Here is a 27,554-nt window from a genome sequence, read left to right on the forward strand (position 1 = left end):
TTTATTGGATCAATGGGGGAAGCCAGGTGGCCGATGCTCCCCCTCCCACGTGGGATGGGGCAACTGGTAAGTCAGGTGATGTGAGGCGTGGGGTGATGGGTTCCCCCGACAGGCACTGCCAGATTCACTATGATGCATGACAATTCCGGTGGCTCATCTGATGAGGGCATAGGAGCTAGAATCACCTTACAGTGCCACTTACATGGAAGCCAGCAGCCACCTTTGGTTCTTTTCTCAGAACTGCCAATGGCTGCAAGTCTTCCTGTCACCTTACAGAGCCACTTATATGGAAGCCAACAGCCACTTTTGGTTCTTTTTTCAGAACTGCCAATGGCTGGAAGTCTTCCTGTCAAAAGCCACTACAAAGGACAGAGCTTTTCTAAAGAATTGAGTGCTGCTGTGAAGCAGCAAGATACAGCACAGATTTCTAGACATCCTAGTTCTTTCTACACAGGTTGATGGAAGGCTCACCTGAGTTATCTTTATAGTTTGTGGTTGTGAAAATGTCTAAATGACAACAGAAATAAATATAGCAAGAACAATATATAGTACATTTTTAAAAAATCAGACAATCCAAGCTGTGTGACCAACACGTTTAAAGCGAATATGGAACATAATCTCAATGATCTTATCTAACTTGGAGCTAGAATAAACAGTAAAATTCCATACAAAATACAACCTCAAATGCAAGGCTCAAGGTGGTAATTGTTATTCAGTAATGGAATATATTCCCTCAAAGTGCCTGATGGTAAGAGTTGTCCAACAGTGGAATATGCTGCCTTGGTGTGTGGTAAAGTCTCATTCTTTGAAGATTTTTAAACAGACAATGAATGACCATCTGTTGGGACTTTTAGATTAGCCACTTTGAGTCCCCTTCGGAGTTGAGAAAAGTGGGGTAAAATGAAATAAATAAAAAAATCTAATAATTAGATTAGTAAATTGCTAATAGCAATTGGGAATGCTTAAAAAGGATGGAAAAGATAGAATGTGGATGGATAATTTAAACTTTTAACTTCTGGCATATCTTAAACAAGACGGGATCTGCATCTATCTACAAGACTGTTGGAAAACACACATGGGCTGGGTCAATTCATCAAAACATTATGGCACTCAGATCTAGGAATTGAAATCCTTGACTCTGACTGACTACACTTTTGGTCCTTCCCGCATTGTATATCCCATTTAACTACTACAAAAGAAGGCTTTCTCAAGAATACACTCAAATGGAATTTGTGTCCTATTCAAGGATCTAGAATGCTAAAAAAACATTCCACCAAGATGCTGAAAGGATATGTGCCTAGATTGTCCCAAGATAAAGCATTTTTGGATTGCAATTATCAATCAGATTTCACAAATAACACAAAAATATTAATTTTCATCTTGCACTTTTGTTTCTTTCCATTTGCTTAATAACAACAGTTGGTTAAACACGGGAAATTAATTGCTTTCTTCCTTGCAGCTGTTCCTGAAATTGCCAAATGTTGGAAATTGGGGGATATTAAGCTAGATAACTGGTGGAAAAGAGTATGGGACATTTGGCTATTAGAAGGGCCTGCAATGGATATGAAAAAGACAACATGCAAACTGGTGACTTTGTACTGCTTATGTCAACAAAAATGTGCAGCAGCTCCAATGACTAAGTGGTCAACTAGACTTCTGGAAAGACACTTTGTACCTTGATTCTCCCCTCCAACCTTTCGAGCATCCAATGAATTCTGTAGACAGATCTCATGAATCAAGTATAAACAAAATGCCTTTGTGTTCCATTTTTAGTTGATCCAAATGAAAAGAACTGAACTGCTGTTTCTCTATCCTGTGTATTTGTCTTTTATAATATATTTGATCTTATTTCTTGTTTAGAAAATTAGACAATCCAATTCAAATATTAATTTTAACTAAACACTCTTAAAACAAGGTAATATCATAGTCCTCCTCATTAAAAGAGTTTCCTGCCACAGCAATTAAGAATAAATGGATTGCATGGGAGGGGGTTAAACTGAATGGTCCTTGTGATCTCCAACTCTATGAATCTATGATTCTACATGGATTAGGATCTTTTTACCGGCTGATTGAAAGACAGCAAAGAGGGGGCCAAGCAAACCTTTTTGGGGGAAGTTTCATAGCCTAGAACAGTATTTGTCAAACTGTGCTCCTTCAGGTGTTTTGGACTTCAGTCCCCTGAAATCCCAGCCAGCTTACCAGCTGTTAGGAATTGTGGGAGCTGAAGTCCAAAACAGAGAACTACTGGCCTAGGAGAAGTCATCTTGACCTTTCTAGCCAAGCCTGTTTTGATGATCAGACTGAGAGAGAGCCCTACCCTAAAGATTGTAAAACTCAGATTGGGCTCTCATGGGGAGATATGGAATTTCTGATAGTTTGGATCCAAATTGTATAGGGCTTCTTAACTGATGATCTGCATTTTGAATTGTGCTCAGAAACAAGGCTGCACCCAGTGGAAATGTTCAAAGAAGAGAATTTTTATCTTCCTCGTGGTCAACCCTATTAGCAGTCTAGATGTAGGTAGGTATCTGGGGCTTGCTGAAGGTTCAGAGCAATTTCCAGATAGTCTCATGTAAAGTGTGTTACAATAATCAAAATGGGATGAAATCAGCATATGTGCCAATGTGGCTTGATCTGAACATCTGAGAGCTCCAGGAAGGGGAGGAGACCTGATGCATTAGTTGTAATTGTGAAAGCTCACAATTAAAATACTCAGCCTAAATGTTGTGCTAATTGAGTGGAGCACTACTTGATCACCATAGTTTCATTTTGGTATGGAATAATGTTGCAAGTCAGCATGGTGTAGTAGATTGTTGAATCAGATTGAGCATCATGGCAAACCTGCAATGGGGCATGGGGAACTTGTCCTGCACACCACATTGACTGGTTTCCCACTCACCTCATCCCATGGGGGAAGCATTAGCCACCTGGCTTCCCCCCCCCCCCCCATTGTTGCCTATGTAACATGGGAAGCCCAACCTGTTTCTGCGATGGTGGCTTATTATGGACGTGTTCTTAAACATGCTTCAGGAATGAGCTTTACGTATTCCAAGTAGACTGGAATGTACGTAGTCCTAATATTTTTTATACTGGTTTTAAACCACTTCATTGGATGGATTGTAATATCAGATTCCCAGATTAGCTTAGTGTTTAAACCTTTTTATTATTTTATTATTTAATATTTAATGTTTATTTTATTTAAGTTATATTTGTCTTTACTGTTCTAATGTAACACAAATCCTATGTAAAATCATACTAAGTATTTTGACATGAACATTCAAATCTGATATATATATATAGAAAGTCTTTATGTATGATGCTCCCCCTTCACTTGCACCACGGAGCCCTGCAGGAAGTAGATCTACATCATGCCGCAAGTGAAGAAGGAGCATCGTACGACAAGCAATTTTGCCCGTCTGATAGTAGTTTGACTCTGGAGACCAGGGTTCAAATTCCCACTTGTTTATCGAAACCTATTGGATGAGGTTGGGCAAGTCATACCCTATCAGCTTCAGAGGAAACCCTCCCCTCTCCCCTGAACAAATATTTCTGAGAAACCCCTTGACATGCTTGATGTAGGGTCATCATCAGTTGAAAAAGGCAAATAAAAACAAAGGAAATTAAAGATTTTTCCACACGATGAGAAATACTAAAATGTCACTGAATAGGTTTTGTCTTGCAGTAATATATTTTTGCATATTTTTGAAAATACAGATAACATTTTATTTATCTTACATTTTGCTATTGTTGGGTGGTAACTCATTTGTTTAGTATTCACTTGTTAACTACTATTTCCTTGGAAAGTATTTGGAAGTGAACCCTAAGAAACAAGGAAACAGGGCAGCCATTTCAGAATAGCTCAATGAAGGATTTGGGAGTCACCTTACTTCAAAGAGACTGCTGAGCAACAACAAAGTTATAGAATTGTTCAGAAGTGTTCCTATAAATCTTGATAGTAAAAGATGCCTTCAAAAGCAAGAGTCAAATGTCAGTAGGCAGATTTATGACTTCTTCTCACTGTCACTAAAATGAAATGATATTTCTTGTGCCTTCTCAATACTTGTTGAGGCTCACTTTTTGACATTTTCTTTTTGATGAAAGACTATTTTACATGTTTATACCAACCAGTGTGATGAAATCGCATTCTGAAAATGCAATATTTTGTAGGACACAGTCCATGTAACTACAGTAAAGGCAAGAAACCAACAAATTCTGTTTTCAGCATTCATGCACACAGACACTATGGTAATGTGTAACATGTTGCCACCATCAGCAACCTACTTTTCCTATGCTTTGTGAAATGGGAAATCATTAGGCACAGTTAAGTGTCTGGATGGTAGATAATGTCAGATTCCTATAAAAGGAGAGGCGTGTGGTATAGTGGTTTGAAACATTGAGCTGTGGTCCTTAGGAAACCATGGTTCAAATCCCCATTCAGCCATGGAAGTCCATTGGGAGATCTTGTTCAAGTCACACTTTCTTAGCCCCAGAGGAAGTCTAAGGAACACTTTTGAATAAATCAAGAAAACACCATGATAGGGCCACAATAAGTTGGAGTTAACTTGAAGGCGCAACAAGGAAGAGGCAGAGAGGAATTGGGTCTCAAGTGACATTTCTAGGATGAGAGATTTGCAAAGGGGACAACAGCATGCCCAGTCCTGCCACATATAAGTAGTCTTGGACATAGAAATATGAGTGACAGGTTCTACATCCATATTTCAACACTTCATCAAAATATTTTTACACCAGGTAGTACATTTCTTTTTTGTAGACAAAGTGCTGAACGTGTTTCCTTTGAAGCATTTCCTGTTGATTCCTTCCATTTACTTCTAAGCAAATGAACTGAGTACTGTGGATGTTTTGCATTATATATTGATTAGAGGAATAGCTATCTTGAAGGCAACATTGCAAGACATTTTGTGAATGGCATTATTATAAAATAAAGATTGATATTATGACTGCTAATTATTTGGCTGTTCCTCAGAGAACTTCTGCTCTTGAAGGAAATGTCAACTAATATGAATATGCAAACATCACACCCACCTACACATATGCTGTTGCTCAGTTATTCTTGGCAGTACCAGTGCTGTCAATCCCAAATGTTCAAAAATTTGAGTGAAAAATTGCAAGGTAAACTTTTAATACATAAATGTCGGTGATATCTTTTTCATCGTTTTTTCCAGTTAACTACCTGTCTTTAGAAAACAATGTAGCATGCAGCATAGAGATGTAAACATTAGCTATGCTTCTTGTAGTTGAAGGTGGAGTGTTTCAGTGCAGGTTTTTGGTCTAAAACCAAATTTTACTTGCACCGAATCAGTAAGAACATGATAATTGATAGTTCCTTTCATTCAAATGATCTGTTCTAGTTAGGACAAACAGTTGGCCTCTGTCAATGGGAGAAATTAGATTTTCTGTAATCCCCTTTCCCCATACATCCCTCTGTGTCACATTTGTACCAAAGAGTTCCTCAACACTATGAAATAGATTCGGGGATGGAGGTTTCATGGAGTGGAACACAGTTTTTTTCTCTTTATTCCATTGACAGTAGCTCATTTTGGACTGAAGAACCTTCCGTCATTGATGGGACCCCAAAAAGGATACAACAAATAAAGCATTCTTATTTTAACAAGCCTTACATGGAAGTTCTGTTAGCCTTGTTTTATTTTTATTTTTATTTTAGCTGACAATATGAATGATTTTAAACAGACAGGGACAGTAGTTTTTAGATCAATTTTGACTGAATGACAGTTTGGTGCTTTTCCACCTTTGTGAAAATCCTAATTAATTATGAGAAACGATGAGAAGCAGAAAAGCCCAAGCATCTGAATCTATTTTAAAATCAAAGTAATTGACATCCTAGTCTCTTGCAATTGTTTGTTTCCATTGTAGCCCCAATAAAACTCTATGCTTTATGAGCTGTGGCTTTCTGCTCACTTACTAAATATATGCTTCTTTTGACTGAACAGTCCAAGAACTAACTAGTTATATTATTATGCTTATTTATATCCCGCTTTTTCTGTCCATACAGAGACTCAAAGCAGCTCACAACTTACAACTTGCAATACAACTTAAAATATACAAATATAAAGTATTAAAACAGTATTTAACATCATTAAAAGCATATAAAATCTCAACAGTCCCTGACGATATTCTTCTATACAAGCCTGCCTGAATAAAAAAGTTTTAACCTGCCAACGGAAGGACAGCAAGAAGGGGGGCATTCTGGCTTACCTGTGCAGGGAATTCCAGAGTCAAGAGGCAGCCACCAAGAAGGAAGGTTTGCTCTCTTGTTCCCACCAACCAAACTTGAGATGGAGGTGGAACCGGGAAAAGGGCCTCTCTTGAAAATCTCAGGGCCCGGGCAGGTTCTGTTGTACTCCAAGCCTGGGAAGCACATTTGTACTTAACACCAGTCCAAAGTGAAATAGCAAAGCAGTTTATGGAAGAATATATATATATATATATATATATATATATATATATATATATATATATAGAGAGAGAGAGAGAGAGAGAGAGAGGAATTAGCAGGAATTAGCCAGGCTTTGAGCTGCAAAACCATTAAATGCTAATCAAGGTGATTAATTACAACATTCACACTTGCCTCCAACACACAAAAGTTCCTTCTCCCACCCTGGACCATCCACAGATATATAAACCTCCCTTGCCTAGCTTCCAACAGACCTCAACAACCTGTGAGGATGCCTGCCATAGATGTGAGGAAAATGTCAGGAGAGAATGCTTCTGGAGCATGGCCATACAACCTGGAAAACTCACAACAACCCTGTGTTATTGTCGACAATAATGGACTAAATGGACTAATGGTCTTGCCTAGCACAAGATAGCTTCCTAAGGGTGTTTCCAGCCAGCACCAAAATACAGATTTTAAAGGGGGATAAAAAAAACTCGAGACCTCAGAGCAGGTCCCCCCACATGGACCTGCCAGTTCTGGGTTTTTTTCTCCCACTATCCTCATAGCCCTCCCGTGTCTTGGAGGGTGAACGGGGGACATCTTCCTGAAGTTTTGTTATGCACATGTGGATATCTCAATGTAAAAACATAAAGATTTGTTAGTGTGCATATAAGCATCAGCACATAATGGCGGGATTTTTTTTTAAAAAAAAAATCCACCCGATTTCTCTCTATCCCCGATTTCTTATTCACAATCTAGTTAATATTATAAAGTTTAAAATAAATACTTCTCCTCTCTTTAATCCAGCTGGAAATCAGCTGTGTCTCTGTGGGAACCTGAACATCTGATTGTCTGTTTTGGGCTTTTTCAAACTAGCACGGGCAAGAAGCAATCACCCCAGGGGATAAAGAGGGAAATCCCAAACTTTTCGTGACTGCAGGGTCATACAGTCATGGCAAAATCTGCTTTTATCTCTCAGAACAGGAATAAAGAATGACCTTTTGAAATGGCTTTTCCCTTCATTGCTGTAATGGAGCACCCATAAATGTCATCTGACCACCCCTTTTTTTAAACCCGTTTTCTTCCGGATTATAGCTACTGTGTGAAAGGGCTCAAAGATCTTCCAGTGTCTGGACCCAACTATCAATGAATATACGACATTAAGGCCTTTCCCATTCAAACATGGGACACATCTACACTGACGACTTAAGTACATATGCAAAGTGATCAGCTCTGTGGCAGCTAAATGCCACACAGAGCTGATTCACATTAATCTTGGCAAAGCTATGTGGCTTTAACCCAAGTTAAAGTAACACGGGGAAAAGTCCTGGAGCAGTACTTAGGAACAGTCCAGGCAGCCAACCCATGCTCCTCAGGCTCGGGTGGAGGCTGCCACTGTTACTGCTGCTTAGCTGTGTGTGTGTGTGTGTGAGAGAGAGAGAGAGAGAGAGAGAGGGAGAGGGAGGGGGGAGGGAGAGGGAGAGGGAGAGAGAGAGGGAGAGGGAGAGGGAGAGGGAGAGGGGGAGGGGAGGGAGGGAAAGAGAGTCAAATAAACACAGATAACTCTTTGAATGAAAATGCCAACAGATAGATATTGATGTCAGTCCGATGTAGTTGGATGACAGTCAGATATCGGACTGTCACTCAGCATCTGTGCCTATCTGGATTTTTGGATATTCCCCAGAATGGTCTGTGAATGTCATATGCAAATACGTAGGGGGAGGTGTTCTGTTTAATCTCTCCTCTCATCTCAGTCTGGTTGGGGTGGTTAACTGATTTTGTTCAGCATCTTCTTCAGCCAGGCCTATCTATCTCGCCAATATGCCTGGATTCATTCACTGATTAATGCCTTTGTACTTCCATGTTTTCTGCCTTGCAGTGGCAAACATTTAAAAAATAATGTTTATGCCATTTTGGTAATGCACAGTGTTAAATTAATATCCAGATAACAACAATAAAGCATTGTCTTGCACACTGGAATCTGCTGAGAGTTTCATTCATAATGTTAGGCAGTTGTGTACAACCAGCATGTTCAACCTGTGGTGCAGCAATCCCATGCTGGACTTGGCCACTCCTTGTCCATTGTGCATGTTTCTATTCGTGGATTAGGATGTATTTCGATATCCTTTGACTTCTTCTCATCAGTCAGGTACATTTTCAACTCTGTTTGCTGTGGCACAGAGCCATAGCCAATGCTGTTTCCTGACAAGCATCCCTTTCTCTCTCCATGTGGTGGAAAATTCATTTGTTTCCTGAGTAAATTGTGTTTCCCCCCCTACATGTATGCTTTAAAACCATGAGTGCCTAAAAGGGAAGGGAAGCTGCTGAACCATGAGACAAGAAACTCTCCTTTTGGATGTTCCTCATTTGAGTTACTAAGGGATGTGTAAGATGGAAGCCTGTGTTGGGGTGCATCTACATTGTGGACTGAAAGCAGTTTGACACCACTTTAACTGCCATGGCTCAATGCTGTGGAATAATGCGAGTTGTAGTTTCACACACTGTTTAGGCTTCTCTGCCAAACAAAAACTTTGCTAGGTTTACTTTCAGGAGGAGGCCTTATATTTAGCAATTCATCAAAACCTCTACTAGGTCTTATTTTCAGGGGATGTCTTATTTTCGGGGAAACAGGGTATGTGAATGTTAGTGCTGGAAAGAGGCAAAATATTATTGTGGGGAATGATATCTATTCTGTAGTCTTTAGAACAGACCCATGGAATCTCCAGATGTTTGGTATCAATTTCAGCAAGTCATGCTGGAATTTGACTGTGCTACGTAGAGCTAATACAAGCTGTAGGTAAAAACATCTGTAAGGCTGAAATTTTTCTGAGAGCCTAAACACTCTAAAGACTACACTCCATCTGATTTTGGAAAGTAATCAAGGTTAGCCCTAGGTAATAGTAGAATGGAGAATGCCAACAAATCCTGGGTGTTGTAGGTTATGTTTCACAGGAAGGAACTGGCAAAACCACCTCTGAGTATTCCTTGCAAAAAAAAATCCTCTGAAATTCCTAGGTTTGAAAGCACATTATCCCACCCCCCAATTTTTTTTCAAGCAAAGCAGTTCCTTAAAGCTTCACCCGACCTTCTTGAAATATAAGAAAAGCATCTATAGAAAAAAAGGAGGCAAAGTTACCAAGGGAACACAAACACAGCAGCTATAAGACTTCTTAGTGTAAATGACTTTTAACATCTCCCCCTCTGCAGAGCTAGAAATTTGGAAACAAAGAAAATTTAATGAAAATGACCTAGCTCTTATTTCAGGGTGCAATGCCCTCATTTTGGTCCCCCTGTAGCTATACCTGATTCACAATAATCCACAATATGGGGTATATTTATTTACATTGACCATATAATCCAGTTTGAAGCTAGCTACAAATTGTGGTGGCTTCAAAACATACACTGTGTGCCAAAGCATGCTGCAGCACGAATTAAAGCAAGTAAAGCACATTAAGCAAAGTCGGGAGAAAGTCTAGTTTAAACCCCTTAATATGCTTCAGCCAGCCCCAAATCTAAACCACATTGTTTTCGAAATGGGCTCTGCAGAATGCGAAAAGGTTTATATACACACTGCTTGTGCACTAAGTGGTCAATGAAGATGAGTCCATAGAAACAAATAGCCAACATAAGTATTTTAAAAAAACCCACACTAAAATTATGAACCTCCATTGGGGGCCTACCAACTGTGGGTTTTTTGGTAGTTTCAAAACATTGAAACCTCCCGATACCTCAAATGTATGTAATCCCAAACCCATTTGCGAGATCATGTGCCTATGCAAACTCCAAACTATGGTAGATGTTTGAAGGCATATCAGTTATAGGTATATTTATTGCATATTTTACACTTGGATGCAGATGCATGAGTAAAGATAAACAGGCTTAACATGTCCAGTCAAGGTTTTGCTTTGAAGCAGCACTATAGCTTGCAGGACCCTGTTACATTCTGATCTTGTTTTTGAGTGCTTTAAAAATATTTGCATTCAGGAAGAGCACCTGTGGAATCCTGGAACATTTACAGGCATGTCCTTAAAAGCCCATTATTGTGATTAAGATTTAATCTCTTAAAGAAGCATAAATTAAACAGACACCGCCTTAGGTGTCACAATTGCCCACAAGTAGAAATAACTATAGCAGTTCACTGTGTTGTTGGTTTGGGTTTTGTTTTGTTTTTTGTTTTTTTAAAATAACATTGACAAGGCTCTGAACAGTCCATGAATTATAACCTTCCAATGCCTTATTACTTTGCGATTAATAATGCGCTAAACTTTGCAGCATGAAAAAAGGATGTTGGGAATCTGCCAAAGCTGAAGATATAAGCAATAAAAACAAAATTGCATTTTTAAAGTAGTAGTCACAAATCAACTTAATTTTTTAAAGAATGTAAGAAAAATTGCCAGAGAATGGAGGAAAAGAAATAAGTAGATGCCTGTTGCATACTGTCCTTGTTTTTACATCATGTTTTGGGAATGCACTGCGACACTGGATCCTATAGCCTGTGGATCAGGATGGAGTCATGGCTCTTTCTATAGGATTAATGGTGCATGTAGTAGAGCAAATTGTGAAAGGTAATGGAACAGCATAAAGAGCACCTTTCTTGTGTGCTTTCAGTGGTTCTCAACCTGTGGGTCCCCAAGTGTTTTGGCCTCCAACTTCCAGAAATTCTAACACCTGATAAACTGGCTGGGATTTCTGGGAGTTGTAGACCAAAACACCTGGGAACCCACAGGTTGAGAACCACTGGTCTATGATAGCGTTCAGCGAAAGAATACTATAGAATCACCCGGAAGACCTTGGAAAAATTACTAGAAAGAATTCATTTTACCAGATGCCACTAAGTGAAACTGCAAGTACTGGTCCTGTGGACATGGAGATTGTATTGTATATGGATTAATGACATATCCTGTTCAGCTGTGGCTGATGCTTAATGTATCATGTTTAATAAATCAGCAGGAGTTCCCATTTGTAATATCACACAACTCATCATGTTGCACAATTAGAAAAATCACAGAAATGTTTTACTTTCTAACTTAGGCTGGATCTGCACTGCCCTATATCCCAGGATCTGATCCCAGATTATTTTATTTGAACTGGTTTATATGAGTCTACCCTGCCAGATAATCTGCAAATAAGAAGATAATCTGGGATTAGACCCTAGAATATAGGGCTGTGTAGATCCAGCCTTAAACTGGTAGTTTATTCGATCTGTGAAAACTGGTAATTTACTCAATCTGTGGGATCTGTTGTATTCCTTTGTGTTCATATCTTTATCAAGTTACTACTTTCTGAGAAAGAAATGTATAGTAATTATATCTCAATGTGGGAGACAGCACTACACACATGTTTTCAAGCAACATTATTTAAACCTCCTGCAATACAAAACACTTGATTCGTCTCATATTTGTCCTTACCTCCAAAGACTTGATACATGTGGGCCCTTGACTCTTCCTGGCCTGCCCCAAATTGAAAATATTAGCTTCTAATGTTCTTACAAGGCCTGCTAAAACTGAGGATATCTGGATTTGGCTTTAAAAGATGTGGTAACCAACATAACCCTGCTTTTAAAAATCTCTGTGATATCCATGTTATCTGAAAACTGAGCTGCCCAAAAGCCTACATTTCAAAGATACCAAGTTGTCACTGGATTATTCAAGGCTATAAGGAAAAGCTTTTCAGAATAGAACAGAACCAATACAGCCAAAGTTGAGTATTTTGAAGCTGGTTAATTTCAGTGGGGCATAAATATATGAGCTTTGCAATCCCCCATCTGCAATCAATGGAAGCAACTTTTGTTGGATCATGTTCAAAATCTGTTTTTGGTACAAAGGATCTGCAGGAAAAAATGGGTCCAAGAGACAAAAGGAAAGAGCTCTGACACAGTGCAGGCAGAAAGAGGAAAGAATTGTTTGCCTCTGTGTTCTTTCCTAGCTTTCCTCAATGTTCCCAAAACCAAAACAAAATGAAAAAGCATTTTGTTTTCTTTTCCCCTCCGCCTTCTGAAGACAAGTATTTTGTCTTTTTAATATTTCCTGTTCTGGATTTCATAGTACCTTCTGTCTCCCTTTCATTCCTGCTGTTTCTGTAATATGTTCACCTTCTGCTGTTGGTTTTTAAACAATTTATATATTGTTTTTATGCTGGCTTTTTATTATTTCATTACATCTCCTCTATTTTCTATTCAATCTATAATCAATTTACTGCCTGTCATTTCCTTTCATTGCAACCGTGTGTCTCTGTGTGTGAAACTGACATGCAATCAATGTCCTCAACGTTGCTTCAGTCCAAGTCCCATCAAGCCAGTTGGCATTCTTTTATAGCCACCTTTTCCTACCAGTCCTGAAGGTTTCAGGAATAGCTTTTTACACTGAAGAATGTTCGCAAGTGATCTGGGGCAACACTCCATTGAAAGATGAAAATAGTGCTAGAGCAACGTATTCCTTAGGTATGAGTTTTCTTGGGCAACTTCCCTTCTGCTCATAATTTGACACCGAATCCATGATTTAAAAGGTAGGTGAGACATCACAAAGCCGTTTCCATCTTTGGGAGATAACTTTTCTTATGAAAAATGTCCTAGTTAGAAATGTTAAGCAAAAAGAATTCTGTGGTTCTCATTATGGAATGAAATAAACAGTGCCTCTATTTTGAAAGGGAGATATGTATGCATAAACACTATAGAAGTCAGCATGGTGTAAATTGTTTGAACATTGACTACGACTCTGGAGAGTAGGGTTTGACAATGGAAACCCCCTGAATGACATAGGCCAAGTCACATGCCTTTGGTGCCAGAAACCTCTATACTAGATTTGCCTTAGGGTTGCCATAAGTCCTAAATGACTTGAAATCACACAACAACAACAACAACAACAACAACAACAACAACAACAACAACAGGCACTATAGTTGCAATGTTATGCAGTGAATCCTGGCCAGACCTCCTAATCCTCCCATGTACTAAAAGCTGCTGTGATCAATCAGGAGCCTATTGCCTTATTGCACTGGAAGCAGTTGACTGCTATTTTCACCTCCTTCACTGAGGTATCTTCATCATGACAGGAAGAAGCAGGACCCCTGTTGCAGTTTCCCCTCACATAGTTGTGGGGCTGGTAGAAATGTCAGTCAGCTGCTTCCATATCAATAGGAGAACAGACATCAATTGAGTGCTTTTGCTGCTGCCTGATAAATGCATGACCCTACAATAACTTTCACAATCCTACCTAGTCCAAAATCCCTAGGGACCTTATGATATTGATGCCCCCTTTTGTTTTGTTAGGGTTCACCAGCAGTCACAGGCAAAACAGAAGGTGTGTGTGGTGCCTTGTGACAACCTGTGCACCCTCAATATGATGAGGTAAACCCAGCCTTTTCCCAAGAGGAGTTCCACCTGACTGGAGGAAAAGCTCATCATGGCAACATGAATACCAAGCCCTGCCACAGATTGTTAAGATGATTTCACATTCAACAGACTCCTGATTGTGGATGGCATCTCTTTTAAAGGAAGAGAAAGGAGGAGATGGTGGCACCTTGAGGAGACCCCAGAGGACGGGTAGGGAGAAAAAAACATCTTGGAGTCTTAGGAGACCAAAGGTTTAACATGAGCTAATGATGTCATGCAGAAGCTAAAAAAGCCACAAAAAAGCAAGCATGCAACATTTTAAAATACAGTTGAATTGCTTTACTTCCAAGTGAGGCTATTGGAATGGAAGGCTACTCTGGATCTTCAATTTAATACTGCAGCAAGTATCTAGCAGAGACTCTCCTCCTTCCCCTATTACATGGGAGCATCAGGGCAAGGTGCCTAGGCATCTTGTCTCTGCTTCCGTCAGACAGGGGAAAGTGTGTCAACATGTGTTACTTCTTTGCTGTTTCCATCAGACAAGAGAAAAGACCCAAAACCATGGATAGCTCCATTGCAGCTACCCAAAACTCAATTTTGCTTTCATAGCTAAATTTAGCACTTTGCCATTAATGAGGTGGGGCCACAGCCTGTGTCATGTAATGGTGCTTTGCAGGATCCATGGCTAAAGATGAGTAAGGGGCTAATTTTCCCCCTGTGGGATAAGGTGGTAGGAGATGCCTAGGAATTGTGAAGACATAGCAGTTACATGTGTTATTCTAGGTTACGCATTCATAACTGCCATAGAGGATTCTGGCTAATATATTGGGAGGAGTTCACAAGGAACTCTGTTAGTTCGATAGTTGCCTTTTATTCTGTTATAAATGTTCGTCGTCTCACTCGTTCAGTCATTTTCGACTCTTCGTGATCTCATGGACCAGTCCACGCCAGAGCTCCCTGTTGGCCGTCACCGCCCCCAGTTCCTTCAAGGTCGAGCCAGTCACTTCAAGGATACCGTCCATCCATCTCGCCCTTGATCGTCCTCTCTTCCCTTTTCCTTCCATTTTCCCCAGCATCATGATCTTCTCCAAGCTTTCCTGTCTTCTCATGATGTGGCCAAAATACTTCAACTTTGCCTCTAATATCCTTCCCTCCAGTGAGTAGTCGGGCATTATTTCCTGGAGGATGGACTGGTTGGATCTTCTTGCGGTCCAAGGCACTCTCAGGATTTTCCTCCAGCACCAAAGTTCAAAAGCATCTATCTTCTTTTGCTCAGCCTTCCTTATGGTCCAGCTCTCGCATCCATAGGTTACTATGGGGAATACCATTGCTTTCACTATGCGGACCTTCGTTGCCAGTGTGATGTCTCTGCTTTTCAGTATTTTATCGAGGTTGGCCATTGCTCTCCTCCCAAGAAGTAGACGTCTTCTGATTTCCTGGCTGCAGTCTGCATCTACAGTGATCTTTGCACCTAGAAATATAAAGTCTGTCACTGCCTCTACGTTTTCTCCCTCTATTTGCCAGTTGTCAATCGATCTGGTTCCCATGATTTTGGTTTTCTTGATGTTTAACTGCAGCCCGGCTTTCGCACTTTCTTCTTTCACCTTGGTGATAAGGCTCCTCAGCTCTTCCTCACTTTCAGCCATCAGAGTTAGGGTTATAAATGTTATTCTGCTATAATTGTTATTGTTTTGTTCTCTTTTATGCTATTGTTTATGTATTTTAGTGTGTTTAGTATTTTAACTATGTTGACTGGGCTCATCCCCATGTAAGCTGCCCTGAGTCCTTGCAGGGAGATGGAGGCGGGGGTACAAAAATAAAGTTATCATCATCCTCATCATCATCATCATTATATTAGTTAAAGTTAGAACCAATGCATATTGGGGATGACGAATGCTAAGTCCATCTACAATGGTTTTTCTTGAGACTTCACCTAGACTACTGTACTATGTCATTTTCTGGGTACTATAATTCAAGAAGGATATTGAGAAGTTGTCCAGAGGTAGATATCCAAAATGGTAAATGGTCTGGATGTTAAGCTCTATGAGGAGTGGCTTTAGCTTAGGGAGCTGGGTATTTTAGCCTGGAGAAGAAAAAGTGAAGAGGTGACATAAAAGCCATGTTTAAATATTTGAAAGGATGTCACATTGAAGATGGAAAAGCTTGTTTTCTGCTGTTCTAGAGACTAGGACAAAAAGCAATGAATTCAAGCTACAGGAAAAGAGTTTTCACCAAAACATTAGAAAGACGTTTATATTGATAAAAATTGTTGATAGGATCCTTGGTGTAGTTTCCTTCTCTGGGGGCTAGATGGCCATCTGTCAGGAGTGTTTTGATCATGTGTATTCCTGCATGGCAAGTAGGATAGCCTTTGTGGTCTCTTCCAACTCTGATTCTATGATTCCATGAGACTGGGTGGCCTTATGACAGATAAAATATAATAAATATATCAAGTGAGATATCCTGATGGAAGACACACACACACACGTTTATATATACTAATGGAGTTTTACTACCTTGTGATAACACTGAAGGACCAAGCTAGTTGAAAGAACTTCAGCAACCACATCTCCAAAGATGACCCTGGGGTGAAAAAAGACTGCTGTGTTTAGAATGTTCAAGTAAGAAGATTTTAAAAAGAACAAAAGAAAATGCCAATGCGTATGATACAGTACCTGTGTGGGTGTTTCCGGTTACCTCTTTTCAAAAACTTATCACAGTGCTAAGAGCTTACTTGCTAGAAGTCAATCCTGCTTTTTCTGGGTTTTTTTTTTACGTCCTAAAAAGTTTGTTCCAAGTCGTTCTTGACAAGTGTGCTAGTTAAATATATGCATATATATTTAGTAGACATCACAGCTACCCCCAAACCTTTTCCTTTTAATTTGAAAACTGATAGTTCAAACCAGATTTTATAGAAAATGACTTCCAGCCTGGAGCAAATCCATCACCATTTTAAGTTCAAACATGCGCTCTCCCCATGTATCATCTTTTAAGCCAGTTCCTTTAAAATATGCATTTTATGATTAGTACTAATCAAAATGCTCTGAGATATTAGAAAGTGCAAATGCACAGAATAGTTTAAATGTCAAATGTTCAGCAAAAGGTCCCTGTAATTTTTCTGGGAGCTTTGAATTCTTTGAAATATTTAAACACGCTCTTTAGTTGGGTTCTTTAGTCATAACGGGCATACATTGGTCATGGTGATGTACGAAGTGAACACAGTTTGTTTCTGTGCCAATGATACTGATTTGTCCTCAGGGCCATGAGCAATCATACGGGAGTGTAAAGAGCTAGGCATTTTATGTTATTTCTAGGGAAAGCGATCACAACTAAACCATGAGGAACATTTATTATGTGTGCAGGCACACATAATCAGCAGTGAACTTATTATTTGCCTCCATCAAACTTTAGTTTCTTAACTTGAGGATGCAACAAACCATTTATTAGAAGCAGCTAATGAAGTGGTTCATGAGGAAGACATCCAAAGGCAAGAGCAGTAAAGAAGCCTTACTATCAGAAAGTCACAGTAGAAGAAGGGGAAGTTTCATTTGACCCTGGGCAAACACTTAGTTGGTTGCTGACTGCCTGGCTGTCCTATGAGTGAAAAACTCTTCAGATATGTGCTATGCATGATTTCCAGCTGATTCAAGGTGTATTATCTCAAGAAGTTCCATTTTGATGCTTGAAGAACTTGGATAGAACTCTCCGAAGTGAAGTTTTCTGCGAGCCAATTCAAAGTGTGTCTTATGATCTGGAATGATGATGTGCCATGCCAAATATTGTACTTCCTTAAAATACACCACGCCATGCACCCACACTTTGCCTTTAATTTCTAGACCCAAATCAAGAAGGATGGAATGACTGAGACCAGCAGTTATGCCCAATTTTCTGATCCTGCATTGGCTCCTAAACCATCTGGGGATATTGCCGACTCCTGCTGTAATTTGACCTGTGTCTGTTTTTTGTTTACACCAGTAATTGACAGAGTACAAGAATGGCATGCATACAGGGAGCTGTTGGGTCCTTCTACTTTTCAACAGTTTTGTATTTGCTCTTTGTCTAGCAGTGTATATTAACCCCACACTTTTATCTTATGGAATTCAGGAATTTGTAACTTTAGAAATCACTTTGCTACAGAACTCTAGTCTACTTCCTTCCAGCACTTGAACTCTCCAGAAGTAGAAAAATCTATGTACTTTACTGAACTACAAATCCCAGGAATCCATAGGATGGCGCTATAGCAATTAAAGTTAAACCAAACTGCTATAAAAGGATAATATAGATACATTTTAGATGACCAAGGAATATAATTCAGAGGGAAACAAAACAAAAAACAACCAGCAGCTTCAGTTCCTGGCCTTTCTCCTTCAAAAGGATTAGGTAGCAGCTGATATGAGATTGAATAGGTCAAATAAACAAGCAGTCTAAGGATGGATCTATACTGCCCTATATTCCAGGATCGGATCCCAGATTATCTGTTTTGAACTGGATTATATGAGTCTACGCTGCTGGATAATCTGTGACAAACAGATAATCTGGAATCAGATCCTGGGAAATAGGGCAGTGTAGATCCAACCTAAGTTCATCGAGTGTATTTGCATTTTCAAACCATTCCCACACTATCTCGGGATTTGTTGTTTGGTGAGGTACTGATGTCATCATTCAGGCGAATAGATTAGAACTCTGTAGCAGGAAACTCTTAAGTATATCACCGAACTGCAAATCCCTGATGACAGTGCCATGGCAGATAAAGCGGCATCAAACTGCACAACCCTACTTTAAGAAATTGATATTATGGAAAGATAATCATGGAGGAGCAAATGCCCCACTTTCCAGGTGCTATCATTTGCTGAAATCAACTATATTTTTCCAGTATACCCAGTCTCCATAGATATTCCCCATCTAACAGGAACTAAAGTAAAGTAGATATCAAACAAAAAGAAACAGTCAAGCTGACTTCTGAATGTCTAAGACTTTTCATCATTTTTCTTTTCTTTTTCACATTACTGAAATCATTTTTGGGGATTTATTATCATTATTATTATTATTGATATAGCTGAAGTCCTTAAAAGCCCCTTTCAAGATCAATGGCTTTTTGTTCCAAGCACAGTACAAACACATCTGTCAATGACATTCTCAAGAGATGTACAACCTGAATATAAAAGTGAGGCAAAGATAGAACGATAGATAGAAGGACCAGCTCATTTCTGTAAGGAGGTGTGGAACTCTGAGCTGTTAGCTGGGCTCAGAATGGAATGAGATTTTGCAAACATTGTTACTCCTTGCAGAACAAGCTATCATTTTGCTATTTTTCTTTTCATCCCTTGATAAAAAGGTAAGGAAAGCAGCACTGTTTGTGTAGAGGCAAGTGTGAATGAAGAAGGCAACTGGGCAAACAAATGGATAAAGGACAGCTGTGAATAGATAGCCCATCATCCCATCCCATCCCAACATAAAAATGTGGGCACTAGTATTTGGTATACGCCTACTATACTACCAACTAAAATGAATTAATGAAAATATGTCTCCCCAGTGTGAGAACAGTTACACTGGTTGCCTTTATGGGATGGGGATCAAGAAACAAAGATGTTCTTCTTCCATATGATCTTATTGTATACTAAAATGGTGCTTGAGGACCTTCTTCAAGAGGCAACTTTCAGAAGCCAGAAATGGCTACTGGAGAGAGGATCTTTCCTAGAGACTTTCAACTGGCATAAACTCTTAAAACTATCTGCAACTCTACAGATGTTGTTGGAGTGCATTTCCATACCCCATCTCTGACTGTGCTAGCTACGGAAGAGTTTACATAGGCACAAACATGCAAAGTTACCCTGACCTGACTCTGGGCTATTTTTATGATGTTCCCGTATTTTCAATGAGTCTTGTGGCTCATTCTTGGTTAAACCAGCTGTGCCCTGCACAGTTGATGCTCCCGAGTTTGTTTGACATTCCTACTACTTTGGGAAAATGATCTGGTCCAGTTTTGGTTAATGTGCTGCCCACATGGCACACCACCACCATAACTTTTTCCCTGCACTCATCAGCACAAGGGAAAGGAAATGAATCATGCCTATGTTGCTGCTGTCTTTGTTTCCAGCTGGCTACAGAGCTTTGTGCAAATTCCTGGCCATTGCAGATGCTGTGTCTGAAATCAACAGAGGTGCTCGTGCTACAAAGAAGAAGGAAGAGAGATCAACTCCCTCCCTCTTCCTGGTTGCTTGGGTCGGAAAACTGCACCCCCATAGGAGCTCACAGAGAGTGCTATGCTGGCTGTGAGTGGTGATGGTGACACAGAAGGTCAGGAGATGGTCCAGAGGGACCAATGCAATCCTGACCTGGCTGGACTATGTGGATGTCAGCCTGCTACCACAGCAGGTTTGGCAGGGTTCATGTGATCGACTGTGGAACCAGACTGATTGCAGATTTACTCCCCGATGTAGACTAACTCTAACCACCTCTTCACATAGGGCATTTTTGCCCTATTTTGCCACATTGCTTCATGGCAAAGACGGGGCCTGCCATGCATCACCACACAAAGCCCAGCAGGCCCCACCTACTTTCCTTCCGAAATTGGGGGAAGCGGCGAAAGGCACTTCATCCTTGATTATGGTGAGGAAAAAGTATTTTGGGTAGCTCCGACAGAGCTATCTGCACTTTCCCTTCCATTTTGCCCTTGTGATGGCCAAAGCACCCTCTCCCATCCCCTCTGTGTGATGAGGGGAGGAGAGAGGGTGCACGGTTAGGTGGATCTGTAATTGGCTAAGTGAATGAACCCAAAGGGTGCTCACTAATGCATCGTCTTCATCTTGGAAAGAAGTCATGAGTGGAGTGCCGCAGGGTTCCGTCCTGGGCCCAGTTTTGTTCAATATCTTTATTAACGACTTAGACGAAGGGTTAGAAGGCACGATCATCAAGTTTTCAGATGACAGCAAACTGGGAGGGATAGCTAACACTCCAGAAGACAGGAGCAGAATTCAAAACGATCTTAATAGACAACAGAGATGGGCCGAAACGAACAAAATGAAGTTCAACAGGGACAAATGCAAGATACTTCATTTCGGCAGAAAAAATGGAATGCAAAGATACAGAATGGGGGACTCCTGGCTCGATAGCAGTACGTGTGAAAAAGATCTTGTAGTCCTTGTGAACAACAAGCTAAATATGAGCCTACAATGTGCTGTGGCTGCTAAAAAAGCCAACAGGATTCTGGCCTGCATAAATAGGGGTATAGCATCTAGATCCAGGGAAGTCATGCTCCCCCTCTATTCTGCCTTGGTCAGACCACACCTGGAATACTGTGTCCAATTCTGGGCACCCCAATTGAAGGGAGATGTTGACAAGCTGGAAAGCGTCCAGAGGAGAGCAACTAAAATGATCAAAGGTCTGGAGAACAAGCCCTATGAGGAGCGGCTTAAAGAACTAGGCATGTTTAGCCTGTAGAAGAGAAGGCTGAGAGGAGACATGATAGCCATGTACAAATAGTGAAGGGAAGTCATAGGGAGGAGGGAGCAAGCTTGTTTTCTGCTGCCCTGCAGACTAGGATGCGGAACAATGGCTTCAAACCTGAACATCAGGAAGAACTTCCTCACTGTGAGGGCTGTTCGACAGTGGAACTCTCTCCCCCGGACTGTGGTGGAGGCTCCTTCTTTGGAGGCTTTTAAGCAGAGGCTGGATGGCCATCTGTTGGGGGTGCTTTGAATGCGATTTCCTGCTTCTTGGCAGGGGATTGGACTGGATGGCCCATGAGGTCTCTTCCAACTTTACTATTCTATGATTCTACGGGGTGCTATGAGCCACCCTGCACACCTTCCCTTATGCCAACAAAAGGGCCATATGAAGTGGTCCTAAGACTACTGGGAGTTTCAGACCAGTAACATTTATAAATTCAATTCAAGTTTAGCTGAACTCATATTCCCAAGAGGGCATTACAACAAGTTAAAACAGGTTAAAACCTTATTAATACAAACTTTTTTTAAATAATGTAACAAACATTTCTCTAAAACCCACAATTTTTAAAGAATTTAAAACATGCATTGAAGTTTGCATAGTACCAACCTATGTTATATCTTGATTGAGGCCAATTGAAGACACCCTCCCCAGCTGTTTCTAAATTTCTCATTCTGGGTTGCTGTGAGTTCTTCAGGCTTTATGGCCATATTCCAGCAGCATTCACTCCTAATATTTTACTGCATCTGTGGCTAGTATCTTCTGAATAGAACCTCACAGCAACCCAGTGATTCCAGCCAAGAAAGCCTTTGACAATTTCTTCTTCATTGCCATGTCTTTAGCTCCTCTAAGTTGTCTAAGTTATCTCATGGTTTTGCCACTCTGCTGTTTTATTTGTTATTGATATATGATTGCATGTTAATTGCACCATTTATAATGAACCAGAAAATGGGATTCTGATAGAGAAGTGTGATATATGAATGCCACAAATAAATGAATGAACGTGTTTCCTTTTTTAAAAAATATTTGTGTCATTATTATGACTGCCACCTCTAGTGAAAACAGTCAATTTTCCATCTTTTGCTATTTCTTCAAAATAAAGCAAGTTACAGAAAGTGTGAAGCAGAATCAAGTGTGTGTGTTTTCAGCGAGTAATGGCATCATTTGCTTTTTGATCTTGGTCTTCACTCTTGCCTCATTAAAAGTGTGAAATCCATCGTCTTCAGTTATTTTAGCATCTTTTTGTGGGATAAAAACATATAGTAAGGGTGAGCAAATTTCACATTCCATATGAAATGTTATTGGAGCCTACGATGGCAGTTTTCAGTCATACAAGTCTGTTTTAAGTTAAAGTCGGTAATGATGATGATGATGATAATAATAATAATAATAACATCAACAACAACACAGTTTATTAATATTTTACCCTTCTCCCCGGAGGGACTCAGAGTGGATTACAGTATCATCAAGCAGATGAAGGCAAACATTCAATGCCTTATTTTACAAACATACAATGAGACATACAACACAAACAAAGGCAAAGACTTCTTTCATTTCTGGCTCTGGGAGGTGCTCTTTCTGCATTTTCAAGCCGGGAGCCTGCAATGTTACCTTCTTGACATGTGGCCGGCACGGCAAGATTGCTTGGAGCGTCTTTTTTTCTTTTCTCATAGCAGCGATAACTATCTACTCACATTTGCATGTTTTTGAATTGCTAGGTTGGTAAGAAGCTAAGGGAGCTTAATCCTGTCTCATGGGTTCAAACTGTTGACCTTCAGGTCAGCAAATTCAGCGGCACAAGGGTTTAACCCAGTGGTTCTCAACCTGGGGTTCCCAGATGTTTTTGGCCTTCAACACCCAGAATTCTTAACAGCTGGTAAACTGGCTGGGATTTCTGGGAGTTGTAGGCCAAAAACATCTGGGGACCCTAGGTTGACAACCACTGGTAACCCATTGTGCCACCATGGCCCTGTGGATGTTCCCTGCATTAATATGTATATATTTTTTACAAATAAAAGTTTAAAATGTACTGTATTACCTTTGGAATACCAACAGCTTTATAATGTCAAAAAAGGCAAAATACATTGGGTGTTGTTGTATCAGAAGTTGTTAACACTGGTTATAATATGCTTTTTTCTTCTTCAGATGAGTGAATAGCTTGATTATTTTTATACGCCCACCATCTTTTGTCTTTCTTGTACTGGTGCATGATTGTGGTGCTTATGTAACTTAACAAAGGTAATTATTGTTTTCTGAAAGTTTCTGGTATCTTAAAATAGTAGAGAACCATGTGTATTAGGCAGAATCATACATTCATACATTAAATTTATCTCACAAAACTACTTTCTTCTTCATCCTGGAATATATTGGTCACATATATAAACCCAATAAATGGTAAAGAAAGTTTTACTTCTATGGTAGAATGCATATTTTAATAATCTTGAGTGTAACCGTGTGATGTGCTCCTTTATGCATGTTGGGAAATGGAAACATGGTTTATAGCCTCCTAAATGGTGCTATAGCTCAATTCAGCAAACAAACTTTCCACAGGCAACAGAGGATATACATATCAGGCTGATATACTGAGTGTTAAACTAAAACGACTGCAAGGGCAGGCATAGACTACACTTTTCCACCAAAGACTTTTAAGAGGTGTGATATGCCTGTCAGTGTATGTGTGCATTTGCATATACTCTTTTGTCTCAGTGTGGTCTTCGGTCAAACAGGTTTGGTAGGGTTTTGAAACTTCATGAAAAGCTGCCAAGCCTCTTTGACTAGAGACCAAACTGAGGTGGGAAAATGAACTTGTGTGCTAAAGCAATGCTAGTCCTGTCATATAACTATTCAAACTTTTATGGGGAGGGGAAGTATCATCTATCAAACACCTCAGGGTTAGCAGTACCCCAGAAATGTAAGTGAGATATTCATAGTACCAATGGTGTCTGTTCATCCACTATATCTTGTGTCAACTTCTGACAAAATTTCTACACTCACACATACTTCGTGTGAGCTTCTCACACATTCAGTCTTCTTACCTTTCCCCCACTTTACCTCCCAAATCTGGACAGAGCAAAGACTCAGAAAATAACTAGGTTTTCAGGCACTGCTCATAGTACCTTTGCAGGAACAAGAGGAAGAAGGTGCTGTTAGTTTCTGTTAAGTGTTTCACATTTGGTACCAAAGGATTATAATCTAGTTATGTGTATTTTTTGTCTGTTGTTTGCATTTTGCCCTTCATATAATAGTTGGAATCCATCATGTCTTTTCTCTGTCATGTTTCATGTAAAACCTCTCTCCCAGCTCTAAATGCAGTAGTTGTCACCCTGAATTGTGCTAGTTACAGAAATAACTTCTCTGGCAATCTAAAAAGCCATATGTTTCCCAGTCAGTCCATTTAAGAGTGAGATTGTTCTTCAAGGCTGCAATGGACAGCTTGATTTTGGTCCTCATTAGCAATTTAACAGGTTATGTTCAATAGTTTTTTATTGCTTAATATTAGCTTAGAAGAACAATAGGTGTGTCATTCTGCCTCAAGGTTTTCTTTGGAGATTTCAGTGCTCTTTCTGCATGTATTATATAAAGACAGTGAGATCTAGTGGAAATATGGAAAAAGTTGTAAAATGCCTGAAATTACTGGAATTATTTCACTGTAAATTGGGTTACATTGGTCCAGCAAGAATTTGTTTGCATCAACATAACATCAAAACATGGAGTATATGTATTTTAGACTATGGAAATGTGGTGTCCCCTCTCATGGCTCTATGGGTTGGTGGAGGGAGTGAGGTCAGTTTTATGTGCTTTGGAAGAGAAGGCTGGCATAGCTTGCCATGATGTCAAGCATCATGATGCAACTAATGTTAGAGTAGAACACAGATGTGGTAGAAGATTCCAGCTCATCCTTGGTTAGTGATTGAGGAAAAGGTTCACATGTACCCAAGTGAGGAAGCACACATTTTGAGAGCAATTTGTAAGTGTTGCAGCATGGTCAGATTCTGAGTGCTCAGATGACGAGGAAGGGGATGCTGGGATAGAACCTGAATGCCCAGAGGAGGATAGAAGTGATGGCCTGGAGAGAGTTATTTTGAAATCTTCTGGCAGTTCTCCTGGCAGTGATATCAGTTCTCATAAGAATCTGCTAGAACTGCAGGCTGAAAGACAGGTGGAAGATGAATGTTTGTTTAGATCAAAGCGCTTGGAACTTCGGAGGCAGAATATACAGCAGAGACAGGCTCGCTTTCTCCAGTGGCTTAGAGATAAGGAGAGGAAAAGCAGATGTGTGAGGAATACGGTTTGAGGCATTTTAAGTGGTTTTCTGCTGGTACACTCCTTTGTGAGAGCAATGTTGTATTTAGGAGAACAGCTCTTGGTTCCTGGTCCTTCATTTGTGTATTCATGTATTCAAGTTTCTAAGTTTGTTCCTGGTTGATGTGTGGCATAGGTCGCCTGCCTTGGATTCATGCTATCATGTTTATGGATATATCTGGGAATTGACTCTCAAGACTATATTTGAAAGGATTTTGTAATCTTGGCTATCTTGGAAATAACTGTTTGAACTTTGATTCTCCTTTTTAGATTTGCTTATTTTATATACTCTTCTTTTAATAAACTTTTATTTACTGGATGACCTGGACAGAGTGTGGTTTGTGGTGAAAAGGTGTTTCAGAGCTTTAGTGCAATAGTAAGCATGCTCTGGGAAGAATTTAAGACTATTTTACCATGAAAGGGAAAGGGCAGTTTTTATCATCACTGGTGTCACGTTGAGCAGTGTGGAGTGAGGAGTGGTGATTTGGGAAAGGGAACTATAGGGTGGCTATCCAGGGACAGCATGTGTGTACACACATCTTCAGGAGATATTTCATCTTCTGGTTGGAAGCAGTGGATGAATTTATCCCTAGTGATTTGACTGACCACCCAAAACATCTAAGCATACTAGCAAGTCATCAATTTTGGAGGCCTGGATTTAGCAGTCATAAATCTTCTTGTGCAGAACCTTCTTTGTGTCTTTTTGTCTTTGTTTCCGGAGGACTAACCATGGCTCATTGAGGCTAATCTGGACCTTTGGACCTACTTCTGTAGCCTGGTCCAGGTGAAACAGTGTTGCATTCCAGTCTGCATTTGAGCTGTCAGGTGAGCTGGGTGTTGGGCCTGTTCAGCTTATGATAGTACCTGCACCTGTCCTGTCAGATGAATCTGGGTTGGGGCCTAGGATTCCCATGTAGCCACAGGTAAATGATTCTGTACAGCCAGAGTTAGATCAGGCTGCTATTCCTGGACAGTCAGAGTTAGATGAGGCTGCTATTCCTGAAGATTCTGGGAGCAGGCATACAATGGTTTCAAGCAGGCAGCTTGAACCGCATTCCTTGGGAGAGTAAAGGTCGAGTTATCCCTTGTGAGATGGGGATTCCAGTCTTGATAAGAGTAATGAGGTTGACAGCAATATGTCAATAGAGACAAGAAAGGGAGTTTTGAGAAGGAGCAAACAGTTACTAATGAGAAAGGGTTTTGAACAAACTTCCCATGGAAAGAGGCCTTGATTTTAGCTCTAAGAGGAACTGCTTCTGAGATTATATTCAGGGGTGGTAACTTTGCTCATTGAGAGGTTTGATCCTGCTTCATGGACTCTTGTTTCATGTTTCCTTTGGACTTTCATGCCAAGTTCCTGTAAGCCTTGTATCTTGAGTTTTGTTCCAGTTCTTATTCTTGTTCCTGGGTATTTTGGATTATCATGTCATGTTCCTGAAAGCTTTGCATTTTGAATCTCTTGTTCCAGTTCAAGATCCTGTTCTTTGTTCTAGATCATGCTCCTGTTCCTTGGACTAATTCTGATTACCTTGATTACCTTCTGTTTGAATTTCTATGGACCTTTGCTTCAGGAGGCTCAAATGCCTCATACCTTGTGGACTAAAACCCTGTTTAGTTGACTTGAAACTTGGATTTGCTAATGCTTACAAATGATCTTCAATAAACAGCTTGCATTGCTTATAGCCTGGGGCTCCAGTGTGATTTTAAGGTGTCTCTGCAGCCTAGGGGTGCAACAGACAGCTGGTAATATTTTTTTATCATGACTTTTATTGGGCTTTCTACATATGAATCAGGATCCCTGGATCACTCAATCAGGATCACTCAGGATCTCTGCTTTATCAGAGACTAAACATGGGCTATTTGGATTTTATTCTGGGGAGGCCTAGCCCAATATGTGAAACAGTAGGGATAAGTGCTCATGTTGCTGTGTGGGTCAGTAAGCAGGGTTGAGAGTGAGTGGATCTCAATTAAGTATGGCACTAGGGACCAGCATTTGATCATTGAAGGAGTGTGTGATGGGGCAGCTTCCTTCAATGTTTCTCCTGAGATGTTTATCAAATA

This window comes from Anolis carolinensis, chromosome 1 (assembly GCF_035594765.1).
Source record: "Anolis carolinensis isolate JA03-04 chromosome 1, rAnoCar3.1.pri, whole genome shotgun sequence".
NCBI classification, from domain to species: Eukaryota; Metazoa; Chordata; class Lepidosauria; order Squamata; family Dactyloidae; genus Anolis; species Anolis carolinensis.